Source organism: Macaca nemestrina, chromosome 10, assembly GCF_043159975.1.
Source record: "Macaca nemestrina isolate mMacNem1 chromosome 10, mMacNem.hap1, whole genome shotgun sequence".
Taxonomy (NCBI): domain Eukaryota; kingdom Metazoa; phylum Chordata; class Mammalia; order Primates; family Cercopithecidae; genus Macaca; species Macaca nemestrina.
In genome coordinates, this window is record NC_092134.1 from 43,282,401 (window position 1) to 43,298,183 (window position 15,783).

The 15,783-nt window shown below is 37.5% G+C and overlaps 1 long non-coding RNA gene across 3 annotated transcripts in view; it reads left to right on the forward strand.

Annotated features, from left to right (window-relative positions):
- The first annotated feature begins 44 nt into the window (after positions 1-44).
- LOC105483751 (uncharacterized) overlaps positions 45-15,783 on the forward strand; it is a 68,627-nt gene continuing 52,888 nt past the window's right edge. The window contains exons 1-3 of one of the 3 annotated variants that reach the window (XR_011608986.1): positions 45-260; positions 2,850-3,036; positions 5,548-5,585. This is a non-coding gene — a long non-coding RNA (uncharacterized lncRNA). Of the gene's footprint in view, positions 261-2,849; positions 3,037-5,547; positions 5,789-15,783 lie in introns of those variants that run through there. The other 2 variants (XR_988548.3, XR_988549.3) reach the window with 2 other exon arrangements.

The window sequence follows — 15,783 nt, forward strand, 5'->3', positions numbered from 1 at the left end:
AACAATGGAACTGGCATCAGCAAGGTTTCCATGACATCTGAGTGAGAAGAACTTAAGGGCAGTGGGTAGTGTTTGTGCCAAGCCAGATGGGTACTCTCAGGAAGCCTCATGGTGTCCCTGCTGCCTGTGTGCCAAGAACTGGGGGAAGGTAATGCAACAAATGCCCTGAGAGAAAGCCACAGGCAGGAAGCTCAGCAGAGTCACCTAGTCTGCTCCTATCAGCAAGGGAGATGCTGAGGGCCCAGGAACACTTTCCAAAGGTCTCTAAAACATGTGTCCATATATATAAAGCATTTATACAAGGAAAATCTCTTTTATAGGCATGTTTTCTTAATACTGATTCTGTTTCCATAGTTTCATTTACAGTTCAATGATATTCTAGAGGGGAAATAAAATTCTGTGTTTTCTATATTTGAGTTTACGGACCAGAAAAATACATAGAATATTTGGCTTATTCTGTATGTGGTTTTTACGGCAAAACATCTCAATGAAACACTGCCAGGGTTGCATTGCCAGTAGCATTATTCCAAGGCACTTTTCTCATCATCATCATCATCACCATTATCATCATCATCTTAATTACTATTCACTTAGCACTAACTACATGCTAGGCCAACATATATTGTTTCTAGGGAGATATATTCTTCCACAGTGTTTCCACTTCCACTTCTTTGCAGGGAAAAAAAGCATTGTGGACTATAAATAAATGAAAGTAAAATTATACTATTACCTTCAATACATTATTTAAATTTAAAAATAAATTTTTCTCAGGCTTTAGTACCATAATGCTTACAAGTTATTTGGAAACTAGTGCATCTCACTGTATTGTAATTAATGTTTGCATGTCTGACATTTGCCTCCATGATTCTGTACTTCAATAAGGATAGGGACCAAGTCTATCTAACACAGACTTGTAGACTCAGAATCTAGCACATAGCAGGGGCTCAATTCATATTTTTCAAATGAGTAAATAATTAAATAAAAAAAGAGCAAATAGAGCTCACAATTGATCACATACAAGTTGCACCAAGACATGATGTTCAGTCATTCTATAATACTAGAAATAGTTTACTTATTGTCTCATTTAATCCTCATGAAAACTCCTACAAGGAAGACACCATTATTATTTTTATATTACAGATAAGGAAAGTAGGTCTCAGAGGGCCTATGAGACTGACCCAAGGTCATGTAATGAAACAGGAAAGAGTCAGCTCATCATGGCTGACAGATTCCAGAACTCTTGGTCTTTCCACTGCCCCAGACCCCTTCCTCAGAGTCTTAGGCTGTCTCATTAAGGGTGAAGAAAACTGGAGACTGGTAAAAGATTCCCACATTTACGAATTGGATAAGGTGACCTCACAGTCACATCCCAGAGCAAGGGCACTGTCCCATTAAGCAGAGCAACTGCCATGAAAGTCTAATTTTAAGAAAAATGTTAAAATGTGTTCACATTCACACACATTTGCCTGTGTGTGGCTTTGGGCTGTGTTCTTTATTTTGTTCTAAACAGATCTTTTCTCTCTTAGTCACATTTCTGGAATAACAGAACATTGTGTTCTGTATCAAATCTCATCACAGCTGCACATTAAAAAGTGTACCTCAAAGTTTCTTATTTAAAATATATAAATGCAAGATTATAATAAAATTAAATATTTCTTTATTATGCCCTTGAGTGGGGAGAAACGGTTTATTCATTTCCTTCTTCTTCTCCTAGGGCTTGGTAGTAACCCTGTCCTCTTTTAAGTTCATGGCTTTTCTGGAATTTCAAATTGTCCATGGAGCCAACCTCAGGATTATCTATCCTTCATAGGATACATTTGGCAAAAATTGACTCATTTTCAGTGGGATGAAGGGGAAAGGAAAGAAATGGTAATGATTTAGTCCCTTGTTAGTGAGGTATTTTTTTAAAAGCAACTTGCTTTTTACTAGTGATGAATGTTTCCAAGATATTTTTGTTCCCGAAATATTTTTTAGGCTTTAAATGCAGATATATTATTATAAAAATATCCAGAATTCATCACTATCATCAGCTGGTAAATTATTTGTTACCTACACCCAAAGCAATCAAACAGGTGCCCCTAAAGATGCAAAAATAATCCTGGATTCAAAAATTAGAAATTAAAAACCAAATACCCATTTGTTCTGAAGTACATGAGTATCTTTGAACATTTGAATTGGAAAAAGTTTCTATTCACAAATAGAAGTTATCACCAAAATTTTATTTTCAAACAGATAAAGATAGATTTTTAAAGGTTTATTTACAATTGAGTAGATGTTTGTCCCTGATTGAAGGATGAGGAAAGGGTTTCTGTACATAACAAACATAATGTTATTCCTTTTCTTTATTTTTTAATGAATAAAACAGCCTCAGAATTATACTTTGGCTATCAAATGTATTCTGAAATTTATTCTATAGCAATTGGACAGTTAAATGAGCATACAAAAGTACCAGAATGTTACCAAAAATGTTCCTCTTATCAACTCCTCCATAAACTACCATCATCATCTGGTAATCATACTATTTTCTAATTATTAAACTTGTACAGTAATCAAAGGACCCCTTTGGGTATTTATATGCTCTATCTTTGGTCCTCTTTCTTTTATAACCTTCTTTCAATTTCTAGCCCGCCGTGAAGCACTTTATCAGATAATAAGAAAATCACTCTCCCACATAAAATAATTATCTTTAAAAACTATGGCAAAGTTAATGATCCTTATTTGCTCTGTCAGATCCTTTATACTAGAACTATATTTTGTCTGTTTTGCACAGTACTTTTGCCAGGCACACAGGGGAGCTGAAGAGATAGTAGTTGATGGTAATTATCATGCACCCTTTGTTTGTTCACAAGGGACATTTGCTGAAGATGAAAAATAAATTCACAACTAATTGACTGTCGGCCATAAGCTGTACTGCTGGGACTTCCAAACTACCAACCGGAGAGAAAACAACTGAGCAAATCTTGCCAAGGGCCAACCCAAAGATTAAAAACTGCCTCCCTACTTAACTTGCCTACAGCACAACTCATCAGATGAAAGGTAACTTCAGTAGTTCTGCAGTTCCCCAAAGGGCCCACTTTGGGAAATAAATTACAAGTGCTATAGCTGGGCCCCCTAAGCTGCCCCTTTCAAGCCACCAATGAACAATTGTCTACTGAGCACTACCTGTTTGCCTGGTACTTGTAGACTCAGAATACAACGATAACTAAGATATTCACAACTCTTTCCTTTGTGGTATTCAAACCTGGCAATGAAGGAGTATAGTTAGAGACTTTAAGTAGTGAGAGAAAGATGAAGAAGAGAGAAATGATGCATTCCAATGGCAAACACAACTCTACTTCTTAGTTTTATTTATTTGTCACACCTACCTAAAGTTGAAGGCAGGAATCTTCATAGTTCTATACCTCATGCATGAGAGACAATCCAGGAAACCTTAAAAATTGTCTGTCCCAATGAACTATGACCCACAATGGTATAAGAACATCAACAAAATATGAACAACAATGGTAAAATATAGTCACCTCACTAATGAGTCATGTGCATGATCTGTCCGGAGGCACAGGTAAGACAAGACTGGTTTATTTAAGGGCTTAGTTCTCCCTTAGAAATGGAGCTAATCTTATCAGAATAGCAGTTGAGCTATTCATCTCTCCTTTCCCTATCTATCTTTCCCCCTCCCAGATCTTCTCTCTCTCTCTTTTTTTTTTTTTTCCCTTTGGCTTTCTATCTGCATCTACCTTCTTTCTTTCACAAAGCCTGACTTCATAGATGATGGTTGTATGGTAGGCATTGTTAAAGTCCACCAATTTCTAATTATTTACTTTTGGTTAGATAGGAGATTACACTTCCACGTTCCCTTGAAGTTAGACGCTGTCATGTGACTCATTTTGCCCGAAGGCATGTGAACGACACTCTGGACTAAGGCTTCCATGGCTTGTGCTTGACTTGCCAGCTCTTTCTCATCCCCTGCTGGGGAGAACCTTGAAGCTTGGGGTCAATAGATGACAGCGTCATAAAATGACAGAGTCTCCTTCAGCCTTACTCTCTATGTGACAGTGATAAATAAAACTCTCCCTGACACCATGAATGAGAAATAACCTGAAATTTTAGAGTTGTTATCGCAGTATAACCTGCACTGATACAAGTAAAAGAAGAAAGATACTAACCAGCACATGCAATCATAAGGACATTAGCAACAGGATTCCTTTAGCACACATTTACTGAATTGGCATATGTAAGTGAAGGAATCCAACAGGGGAAAATAGAGAAAAAATAAAGTTGTTGCCCTCAAAGAGAGGGCAAAAAAAGAAAAAAAAGAAATAAACATTGACAAATGTAAAAACAATTATGGTAGAAGTTTATGTATCTATTTTTTAAATCAGCCAAATATGGTAAGGAAAAGTTTGGGAAATCTTTGTCTAAAGAGTGTGCAGCTGGAAGCTAGGAGTCCAGCCCTGCCATGTTTTTGTAAGTCATTACCATTGTTATCATCATCAACCCATTTATTATTATAGAGCATGTGTGACTTTAGGCAAGACACTGAACTTTTGTTTGCATCTTCAAAGTAGAGGGAAAATATTCTTTCTCTTTTTTAGATTATTGAAATGTGATTAATACCCAAGAGGATAGAATGTCTATGTACTCTGAGTTCTTACGACAAAACAACATCCCAGGTAGAGTGTTTAGTGAAAAGCCCCTGGCTGAGGTTTCAATAGTTGTGTACAATTGAGCAAAAGTCACTTCCCTGAGACTTGGTCTTTTTATATCTCAGCCAAAGGTGTCTATTGAGCTTTCACTGTGTGCCAGCTACCATGCCAGGCTCTAGAGATGGGCCAGTGAACAAGGCATTGTGCTTGTCTCAGTCTATGAGCTGGCAGAGAACATGAACATTAAACTTTAAGTATTATGATCATTAATTGCATAATTACAAATGTTCTAAGAGCTCCACAGGATTCCAGTGGGCCATTTGACTGACAGACCTAAGTGGCTTATCAGGGATGGCGGATAAACTGAGTTTGGAGGAATCTGTAAAATTAGTATCACAATTTTAAGGTGGCTATAATGGTTTTTAAAAATAAATGTAAAATTTTGGCAAATAGTTGGTTCTCAATAGATGTTAGTTATTGAACAGTGTCATAGAAATCTGTGCATATGTAATCAAAGGCAATGTACTAAAAGGAAAGAAAAAGGATGCAGCTTTTACCACATATTAATCCATATACTACTACTATCATTATCACAATCAATATTAACACATCCCACTGAGCTGTTTCATAATTGTATTTTTATGTTTCCCCTGACAACTCTTAATTCAACCACTAGGGAAGCCCCTGTCTTCCTGTCTGCCTTGTTTTGGTTTTGTTTCATGTACCTTTCCTGGCAACGGGGTCCATTTACTTCACTGGTTACCATAGAAGCCTGCTTGTTCTGAAGGGCAGTAAATGTTCTAGGGAAATCAGCAAACTACAGGAAGGGAAAGACTAAAAGTCTCTTGCCCAGATTATGAGTCAACCAGTAAATTCAATTCACTCTATTCCAAATTTCTTCTAGGTGGGGTCCAATCTGGGGATGCAAGTGGAAGCTTAAAGGTTGTATTACTTCAGTATCTGTGTTCTATAAAATCATTTTTATTTTTACTTGAAAGATTGTAAACAGTCTGAATAAGTAAGTCCCTTGATTTTACCATTTTATTTTATTTGATGACTAACTTTCTTTTATTGCTTCATAAAATGAACCTCATGGAATGTTTGCTTACTTCCCATTGCATGAGGAATAAAAAGGAATTGCTTAAGTGTGTTTGACGATCATTGTAAATAGTATATAGAACAGGACTGAAAATATAGACCTGCTCAATAGTGGGCGTAGATTTATATTCATAAATCACAGTAAAATTTTCAAGATGGACTTATAAAAAGAAAAAAAAAGTTAAGTATTACTGTATAATCCAGAGCTGAGGTTCGGCCAACATGGATTTCAATTGAGTAAATCATTTCATTCATTTGTACAAAAGGGACAACTAACATATACTCTGTCAGACACATATGATTTCATTTACCCCTCCCAATAAACTTTGAAGTAATATTGTTATTGTCATTTTTGAATGAGGAAATTAAAATTAAAATCACAGAAAGACAGACAGCAAGTGCTTTTTAAAAGGGCCCTTTGTCCCTCAAGAACAGAAAAATGGGAATTTTATTATTTCAGTTGTTTATGAAGTAAACTAAAATGTATACAGTTCCTAGCAACTTAGCAAAAGTATGATTTTTAAAAACATAAAGAAGAGGACAACTGTGCCATTCATTGCAGCACAAAAGCAAAGTTACATAGAGACAAGAGTACAAAAACAAGGGCCTTCGCTCTGTTGTTTGTTGAAAAGGAAGTGTCATTATATTGGTAAAAACAGCCCTGTCCTTTCATTCAGTGGAAAGAAATCAGAAATCCAACCTGGAACAGGCTTGGGCTCAGTGGAAAAATATGTCCCAGTGCAAAAGTAATGGCTGTTGTAGATTAACAACCATTTACAGCTTTTTATCTTGGTTAAACTGCTATCTTCCAGACTGTAAAAGATAACTTGGGCTTGTTGCAGAGCTTTTTAAAGAAAACACTCCACCTCTTAGGAAATCCATCTCCCTGTGCTTTGCTCGGGAGTTTGAAGTCATTCTGTCAATATCTTGGAAATAACATTTCTGAAAAGCAGATTGTTAGCCCGGAGTTACATCTTCCACCAGTGAAATATTTGCCTTGCCTAAATAGCAGGTGGGGCTTAAAAGTGAGAGGATATCTCTGTAGAGAATTTCTGAGCTTTCCAGGCCGGGCGCGGTGGCTCAAGCCTGTAATCCCAGCACTTTGGGAGGCCGAGGCGGGCGGATCACAAGGTCGGGAGATCGAGACCACAGTGAAACCCCGTCTCTACTAAAAATACAAAAAATTAGCCGGGCGCAGTGGCGGGCGCCTGTAGTCCCAGCTACTCAGGAGGCTGAGGCAGGAGAATGGCGGGAACCCGGGAGGCGGAGCTTGCAGTGAGCCGAGATCGCGCCACTGCACTTCAGCCTGGGCAACAGCGTGAGACTCCGTCTCAAAAAAAAAAAAAAAAGAGAATTTCTGAGCTTTCCATTACTGAAACACAAAGACGTATTTTAGGGAATTGCAGAACTGCTCCATCCAAATCAATTCAACACTTAATGAGAAAAATGCAGAATCTATCATTATTCCTATTAGCAATTAGTATATATGAATAGATTTCACCTTGGAGATTTTCAGAGCAAAAAATTTACCATCTCTTCTCTATATACAACAAGATTTCACCCACACTAATAACTGGAGACTTCATCAACTGTAAGGCACACAACCTACCACAGTATAGCTGGCGAGATTTTAAGATCAAATATAATTATTCAACAAGCAGAATCAAAAGGCTCCATGTCTATACACACTTGGTAAACAACCAGCATGTAAACTGTCAGCCCCAGGATTCAGTGTTTCCCTGTATCTTGCATACTCTACGCAGTTTGCTCTGAATCTTTGTTTAAAAAAAAAAAAAAAAAAATTCCAATGATTCACTCTCCTCTAATCTTAGTAGAAAGCATTTCCACACCAAAGTGGACTTTATTTTTTCTTCCACTCTCAGCCAGCATGCAGTAAGAGGAAAAGGTCAGGGGCCTTTATGCTAATCCTTTCTCTGCCACAAATCACAAATCACCTCTAAGACCTGGTGTAAGTAGCTTCTCATCTCGGCCTTCCTGCCTGCCTTCATCTGTGGAGTGTGGGGGTTGAGCAGGAAGATTTTGAAAGCCCCTTCCAACTTGAGGATTCCGTGGTAATATAAAGCTGTTCCCAGGTGTCTGGCAAAACTCCTAGTTTCTGTCTCTCTTGTTTCCCGATGTACAGTTAAATTACGGGTCCCTCAACTGAATTTCAATTAAAAAAAGGCTCTTACCCAGGGTTAATTGCAAGTTTTGAAAGGGAGAAGGGAAGAGCCCACATGAAGAGTTGCTGAGAGCCCAGCAATTGCTACCAGGACTAGAATCAGCGTATCTGTTCTGCCAAAATTCTTCTCTGAGGTCACAAAGGCCAATCCTCTTAATAAAAGAAGCAGGTTCAGCTAGAATTTTCCCACCCAGTCTAACAATGACGGAATTTCAAGACATTGTTCAGTTGCTGTCATAGGAAATTGAAGTTTTTAGATCGAAGCTGGTATTACTAGCATCTCTTGTTAAGAGGCAAACCAGAAACAATAAACTTTTATCCAGGAAAGAAAAAGTGTTTATTTAAACCCAGAAGTATCCATCGCTGTCTCTCAATATGCCCAGCCGCAGGGCCATAGTAAGAGGTTCATAGGCTGAGCCTTTCCTGCTCTGGAGTTCCATCCCACATCATATCAAATATGTTAATACATACATATCCAATCTCATCCTAAATATAACATTTTTCTTTAAACTGCAAAAGGATTTTTATAATTTTGTTTCTGAAACTTTCATTTTGCAGTGTATTTCTCTTATTTTGTAGCCTATAATTTTTTCCAGGTTTTAAATTTTTTCATCAGCTTTTAAAAAGTTTCATGTCTATAGTGCCCAATAAATTAAAATCTCCCTGATTAGCCTTACGTTCAACATTCTTCGGAAAATACACCAGACTATCAGAACTGGGCACACAGTAAAAGTCACAATCAATGAAGCCTCTTCCAGATACCCCACAAGGTGGCTACATTCCCTGAAACCAAACTATATTCTGGAGACTTCAACGTCAAGTAGGCTGGGTTCCAATTTGACACCAGGATCCTTAACCTCTGGGAAGACCAAATTCAGGAAAAGAAACAAAAGTAGTAAGTTTCCCTTCAGAATATAAGTTTGAGGACCATTCAAATATGGACTTCATACCCTTCTAGAAGTTGATTCTTCCTATCTCATTATACATTGACCTTTGAAATGGAGCTTTGCCCTGTATACTGTAGCTGTACTGAATGATGCTTCTGGTTCCTGGGATGGGAGTTTTCAGGCAAAGCAACCTGGCACCAGGGAAGACCGGGACTGTAAAGCAGAAACTTTGTACTGTACTTGGTATTGGAAAAATAATCAGTCTGCCAGAACAGACATCTTCTGTATTCCAATACCTAGTATCTAATCTAGAAAACATTTTAATTGTTCTCACTCATTTTTTTCCATGACAAAACTGTTGGCTCAAGAGGGGAAAAAAGTCCCTGGCAATCTTGATTACATTAAGGGGTCAAAGATCCATTTAGGACAGCTATTCTTGCCCAGCGTCATTTTCAACATCAAGAACGTATTTCAATAACGCTCTCTTTGAGTGTTTCAAAGCAAAATCACCTTGAGCCTTCATGCAATGGACTAAGTCAATGAAGTCCACTGAAAATTGAGATGGCAAACCTCTCTAAGAATGTGTAGTTTAGAATCATATGTATGAGAAATTTCTTCTGAACACGTACTGGCCCACTGATGAATGCTACATCTTCCCCAGATCTTTCATGGCTGGGTCTTGGTTAGCACCCAAAAACGTACTATGGTGCTTAGAGACCTGACAGGAGTAAGTGGATATTCTACCCCAACCCAAAACCACACCCCATGCCTGACAGAGGAATAGAATATGTGAAATTCACACTTTCCTGGAATATCCAAAACATAAGATCTCCATGCCAGAGAAGAATCCTCTATGAAATGACACTTCAGGGACAAATGGTAAAATGCTCTCCACAGCCACATTCAGTTTCTACTGATAAATCTGCCTCCTCCTTTTATCCAAGATGGAGGGAAATGGCAGAGAGGGGTGGGGGTACTGGGAACCAGCATTGTCAGCCTACACAACTCTTCTCTTCCCAGGAAAGAACATCACAAACTGCAAAGAAAGGAGAAAGACTTGTGGACAAACTAATTTCAGTTTTTCCACATCTATTCATTCTTGAGATGAAAATCATAGCATATTGAGCCAGTTTTATATTTCAGAAATGTGCTGCCTGGCCTTTTCCTGAGTTGTGTATTATTCCATTAAACAAAACAATAGATATTTGTATAATTTAAAAGTGACTGGCCCAACCTACCTTTTTTATGGTGATGGGGTTTTTTTATTCAATTGGAAGTAGTACCAGGTAAAATAGTAGCTCTTATTCCTGAGTTAATAGCAAATGGATAGTAGCCTGCATATTTGTTTTGTAAGTTATTTTTTAAATATTTACACTCATACAGTCTTATGTGGATATCACTGACCATGTGATACATTAATTGCATCATGTCTTTTCTACTAATTGTGCATTGGGTTAGACAAAATTCCTGGTAAAAGAAAACACTGTGGTTAGGGTATTAAAGCTTTCAAGTAGGATATGACAAAAAGCAGGTAATAATATTCTCCAAGAAGAGGATTATGTTGGAAGAAAATTGAGTTAGGTGGCTTATTAGGATTCTTATTGAATTTTAAGAACTTTCTGATTTGTTTTGCTCTTAGAAGGGGCCCATGTACTGTCCTTTGAAAGCATATTATGTAGTCTGTAACCATATCTGCCATGATTAACATTTTTGAGAGAGTTTAACTTTTAAATGAACTTGGGAGACTTACCACTGAGACTGTTTTGAAAACCAGTTAAGTATTTCACAAGCTTATAAAATTATAAAAATTTTAGCTATTTTCTCTGGCTTCTGATTAGAAGTATGTATAGAACCCCATCATTTTAATTAACATTTTTCTTACTAATTTAGAAATTGAGGCCCAAAGTTATGAAATGACTGGCTTCACTGCTACTTACTGGCAAGAGACCTAACATAAAGAGTGCTTTCTATCCCATTCTGGTATTTTGACTTATTTCAATAATTTGTATTAATTTGGTTAGATCTTTGGAAGAAAACTAAATGTCTTTTAGTGCAGCTATTCATGTTTGTACTCGAATAAGGTATTTGAGAATCTTGAAATTAATCAGGTATTCATTCATTCAACAGACATTACTGAACCAATACTATATACAATTGATTTTAAGCAAGTAAGGTAGAAGGAGAGTACAAAGTATATAACTCTCAAGAAAGTTTTGGTCTTGCAGAAAATAGATTATGCCTTTACAATTCTCAAGGCCGACTCACCCAGTAGGAACAGTGTCTAAGGCCTACAATATTTTTAGGGGCTATGAAAGGTTTTAATATTAATATCTCTTTAAATCAGAAGAAAAAATGGATATATTCAGCCTAGATTATATTTGTCTTTATACCAATATAATCATAAAATATAACTGTCACTATTTTTTTTTTTTTTTTATGGAAAAGGAGTCCCACAAAGGGAAAAGTGCCTGGTGCCCATGAAAGTCGTATTGTAGCTCTGAAAACAATACTCCAAATATCTACCTCCAAAATTTTACCCTAAAACATTGAGAAAGCTAAATTTTCAGAAACAGTCTCAGAAAGCTGAACATATCATTTACTCCAGTTACCATCTTAGAAGCCTTATAAATCTACCACCTATCTCCATTTCTGAATAGAACTCTTGGGAATTATACTTCACACTAAAATTTCCTTCACAGAGGTCAGGAGACAAAGATAGCTCACCAGCAGATAATGGTTTTCTGATCTCTGGAACCAAGCAGGCTTTCTACACAGACCTCCCAGAACTAAAACTCCACAGCCTCAAGTTTATGCCATTTTATGATCCTGGCACAGCCTTCCAAACAGATTAACTTAAGATTTTCCAAACTATATGACATTAATTGATGTTGCTGGGAAAAAAAAAAAAAAATTCTATGACCAGATAATTTGGGAGCATGCTATATATAATATACCCTGCTCTTGTAGGTTATCAATTAGCATGGTAAATGTTATCAGATGTCCTACTGGAAAGAAACCCTGGTTAACTTTAATTCAGCATTTTCCAAACGTGTCTGAATACAAGGCTGTTGTTCAAGCAAGTTTATTAACACTTCACAGGAAACCAGTGTGTCATGGAACATAATTTGGAAAACATTAGCCTATACAAGGCATAAGCAAACTTTTTATGTAAAGAGGCATATCATAAATATTTTAGGCTTTTAGAGCCAGATAATCACTGTCACAATTACTCAAATCTGAAGTTGTGGCAGGAAAACAGCCATAGACATTACATAAACAAATGGGTGTAGCTGTGTATTCCAGTACAACTTTACTTAGAACACAAGCAGTGGGCTGGATTTAGCCCAACGGCTCTAGTGTGCTAACCCTTGGTGTATGCTTTCCTTGAAACCTTTTCAGAGTAGCTATAGCTATACCAAAAATGTTACAAAGTCATCTTTCTTCATGTTAATATTCAAAAACAATCAATCCAATCTAAAGTTTTTTGCAAAGTATCTTTTTGGCCTGAAACTAATGTCAACTCCCATAAATGGCTACTCTTTCCATCAAAGTTCTTAAAAGTGTTTGCCAAAGACAGGAAAGATACCCACTAAAAAATAAACAGTGGATATCATTGGATGTGAGACCACAAAGGATTTTTGTTTTCTTCATTGTACTTTTCTGTAACATTTTTGTAATTAGAAACTAAAACAGTGGAAGTGAGGTAGGAGACGGGACTTGACTCCAGAGACAGGGCTCAGACACAAGACCAAATTGAGTACTAGCTAAAACAGTATCCCAGGCAGAAGTACCTCTCAATAACACAGGCCCATCGGTGTGCCATGTGAGTTTACCATTGCCATGGCAACACCCAGAAATTACTGTCCCTTTCCATGGCAATGGCCTGACAACCTGAAAATTACCACCTTTTTCCTAGAAATTTCTGCATAAACCATCCCTTAATTTGTATAGAAGTAAAAGTGAGTATAAATATGACTGCAGAACTGCCTCTGACCTGTGCTCTGGGCACACTGCCTATGGAGTAGCCCTGCTCTACAAGGAGCACTACCTCTGCTGCTGCTGTGCACTGACGCTTCAATAAAAGTTGTTTTAGGCCACCGGCTCACCCTTGAATTCTTTCCTGGGTGAAGCCAAGAACCCTCCTGTGCTAAACCTCAATTTTGGAGCTTTCTTGCCATGCATCGAGGGTTATTTTTTTTAAATAATCTTCCTATAGTTCAGCATTTTTTAAAGCCCTTCTCCATAACACCCCTTTATATTTGCATGGCACTGGGCAGTTCCCACAGCCTATTTATTTATTTATTTATTGTATTTATTTCCTCTCCCCCTCTCAGCTGCCCTTCTAAGTAAAATAGGACAAATATAGGTTCTGCTCTCAGTTTTCCTCAGTCTCATCTCCAAGTTCTAACTCTTTCTGACAACTTAAATTCTCACCTCTTTAAGGCTATTTCCTAAATGTACATTCCTAGTCCTAATTCATCTCATCATAATCACCTTGGAATTTACTTAATATGCAAAACCCTGGCTGGCTCCACCTGAGACCTAATTAATCAAAATATTCAAGGATATAGAACCTGGGTGTATTTCAAAAAATTCCATAGGAATTTAGATGTGTACTCTTTGTTCGTAAAAAAAAAAAAAAAAAACAGTAAATACTTCTTTTGAGAGACTTAATCATGATACCTTTTTTCTTGGTTTATCTTCTGCACCAGATTCTTAAAACCAAGGAATATGGCTTATTTATCTTTTTACACTTTTTATAACTATTTAGCATCTCTATGCTCATTGACGTGCAAGATGGATTTTATTTTGGCCAGCAAAACAAATAAATATGTGGTAAACTTAAAAGATATATCTACATTTACTCAATTTTCTTACCTTTTGCGTACTCCCTAAGTTACTACATTTGGGTTTCTTTTTGCTGCCACACCACTGCCATTCTTTCCAAGGGCACCAACAGTTCTTTGGTTGCTAAATCCAAGGAACACATAAGCACTCATCTTTTTTGTTCTGTCTCCAGCTTTTGACACTGACGACCATTCCCTTGCTATTGAAATGCTGCTATTTGATATCTACATAAATGTCCCATAAATACTGCTAGTGCAAACTCCAAACTGAACACATCTTTATGGCTTCAAACGTGCATTTTCTGCTTTGTCCCCCTCTCTCGGAATGGTGCCATCATTCAGCTAGCTTTCTCCCAAAAAATACCCAAGTAGCAGCCTGAAGTCACTGTTTTGTTTACTCCATTTGCCTTATACAATCATCAACAGTTACCCACAATTCCAAAACCAGCTGCTGGCTTGGCAGCAAAACCTCTCTGAAGTGATTGACAATTACTAACAGTCTTGATAGATCTAATTTATTGTGAATATGTGACTTTTACTGTGCAAATATTGATGTCTTGATTACTGCCCAGCCCTCCCTGAGGTTGTGATATAATATACTTTATATACATCATATTGCCTTTCTAGGAATATCAAAAAGATTTCTAAACCCCAAAACATTCCATCTCAGCAAGTCCTGGAGATTGTGGACTTGTGCCTCCTGTATCCTAACTAGCTCTCAAGGTCTTCCAATTTTATCCATCTCCTTGGAGAAGGCAACACTAGTATCTCTTGCCTGGATTGCAGTGGCAGCACCCCAACTGCTTCTGTTGTCCAAAATCTTGCCTCCTCAAATCCTTTTTCCACTTGCAGCCAGAATAATCAGAAGAGTTCAATCTTCTCTCCCATTTTGCTTCTATCATACAGTCCAAAGGCAGAACATGACCTAGAAAGCCCCAGATGTTTAGGACCCTGCCTAACTCTTCAACCTTATTGCTCATCACTTTCTATTCCCAATTCTGCCATACCAAGCACCTTTAAATGCCTCCATGTCCTGCTCTCTTTCATGTTCAGCCTCGAGGACTGGACTCCTAAGTATTTGTTGAATCAATGAATAAATTCTTACTTTCAGGGCTACTAAGAGAGAACTGATAGGTATTTCTTCTGAGCAGAGTCCTGCTATTTTTTAATTCTTCTCCTTTTGGTGCAAGAAGTGGGAGGTGGAGGTAGCAATGGCTATAAGTAATATTTTTAGTTAATAAATATAATGGTATAGGGCTGCAGGGCATGGTGGCTCACACCTGTAACCCCAACACTTTGGAAGGTGGAGATGGGAGAATTGCTTGAGCCTAGGAGTTCGAGATCAGCCTGGGAAACATAATGAAACTCCATCTTTACCAAAGTAAAAATTAAAAATTAGCTGGGTGTGGTGGTGCACACCTGTAGTCTCAGCTATTTGGGAGGCTGAGGTGAAAGGATCAACTAAACCTGGGGAGGTCGAGGCTACGCAATGATTGTGCCACTGCACTCCAGCCTAGACAACAGAGTGAGACCCTGACTCTAAATAAATTAACTATTTAAATTAAATAAAAATATTGGTATGAATGCAAGCAACTTAAATGTTATGACCAGACACAAATGTCCTGTTGCCCTAATAACATTTCAAAAGTATTTCCTGGAATTTGAGCAGTTCTCTACTAACTGACATTTAACATTGGCAGCAGTTGTATCTCTAGTTCAAATTATTAAACATCCACCATGCACACAACATTTGATATACCTTGGATAAATTATTACTAATCCTTGTAATAAACATATAAGGTGGGCATAATTATCTCAGTTTTAAGGATAAAGAAACTGAGTGTCCTAGAGTTTGAATGATTTTCCCCAAGGTCACAATTTTAACAAGTGACAAAAATATTCTTCATCTGCAAAACCTTTTCTACCCTCCACACTGAGAATGGGCCACACTGCTAAGCAAGCCCAAAGAGATGATGAATCATGGGTGACAGGGAAGGGAAAGCAGTCAGGGAGGCAAATGGGAGAGTCAGAGTAAACTGGAAAGGAAAAGGGAGGAGGAAAATGGATAGAACTTATAAACTCCTTAATTATTAACATATCTGGCTAGATTGTAAATTCTATCAAGG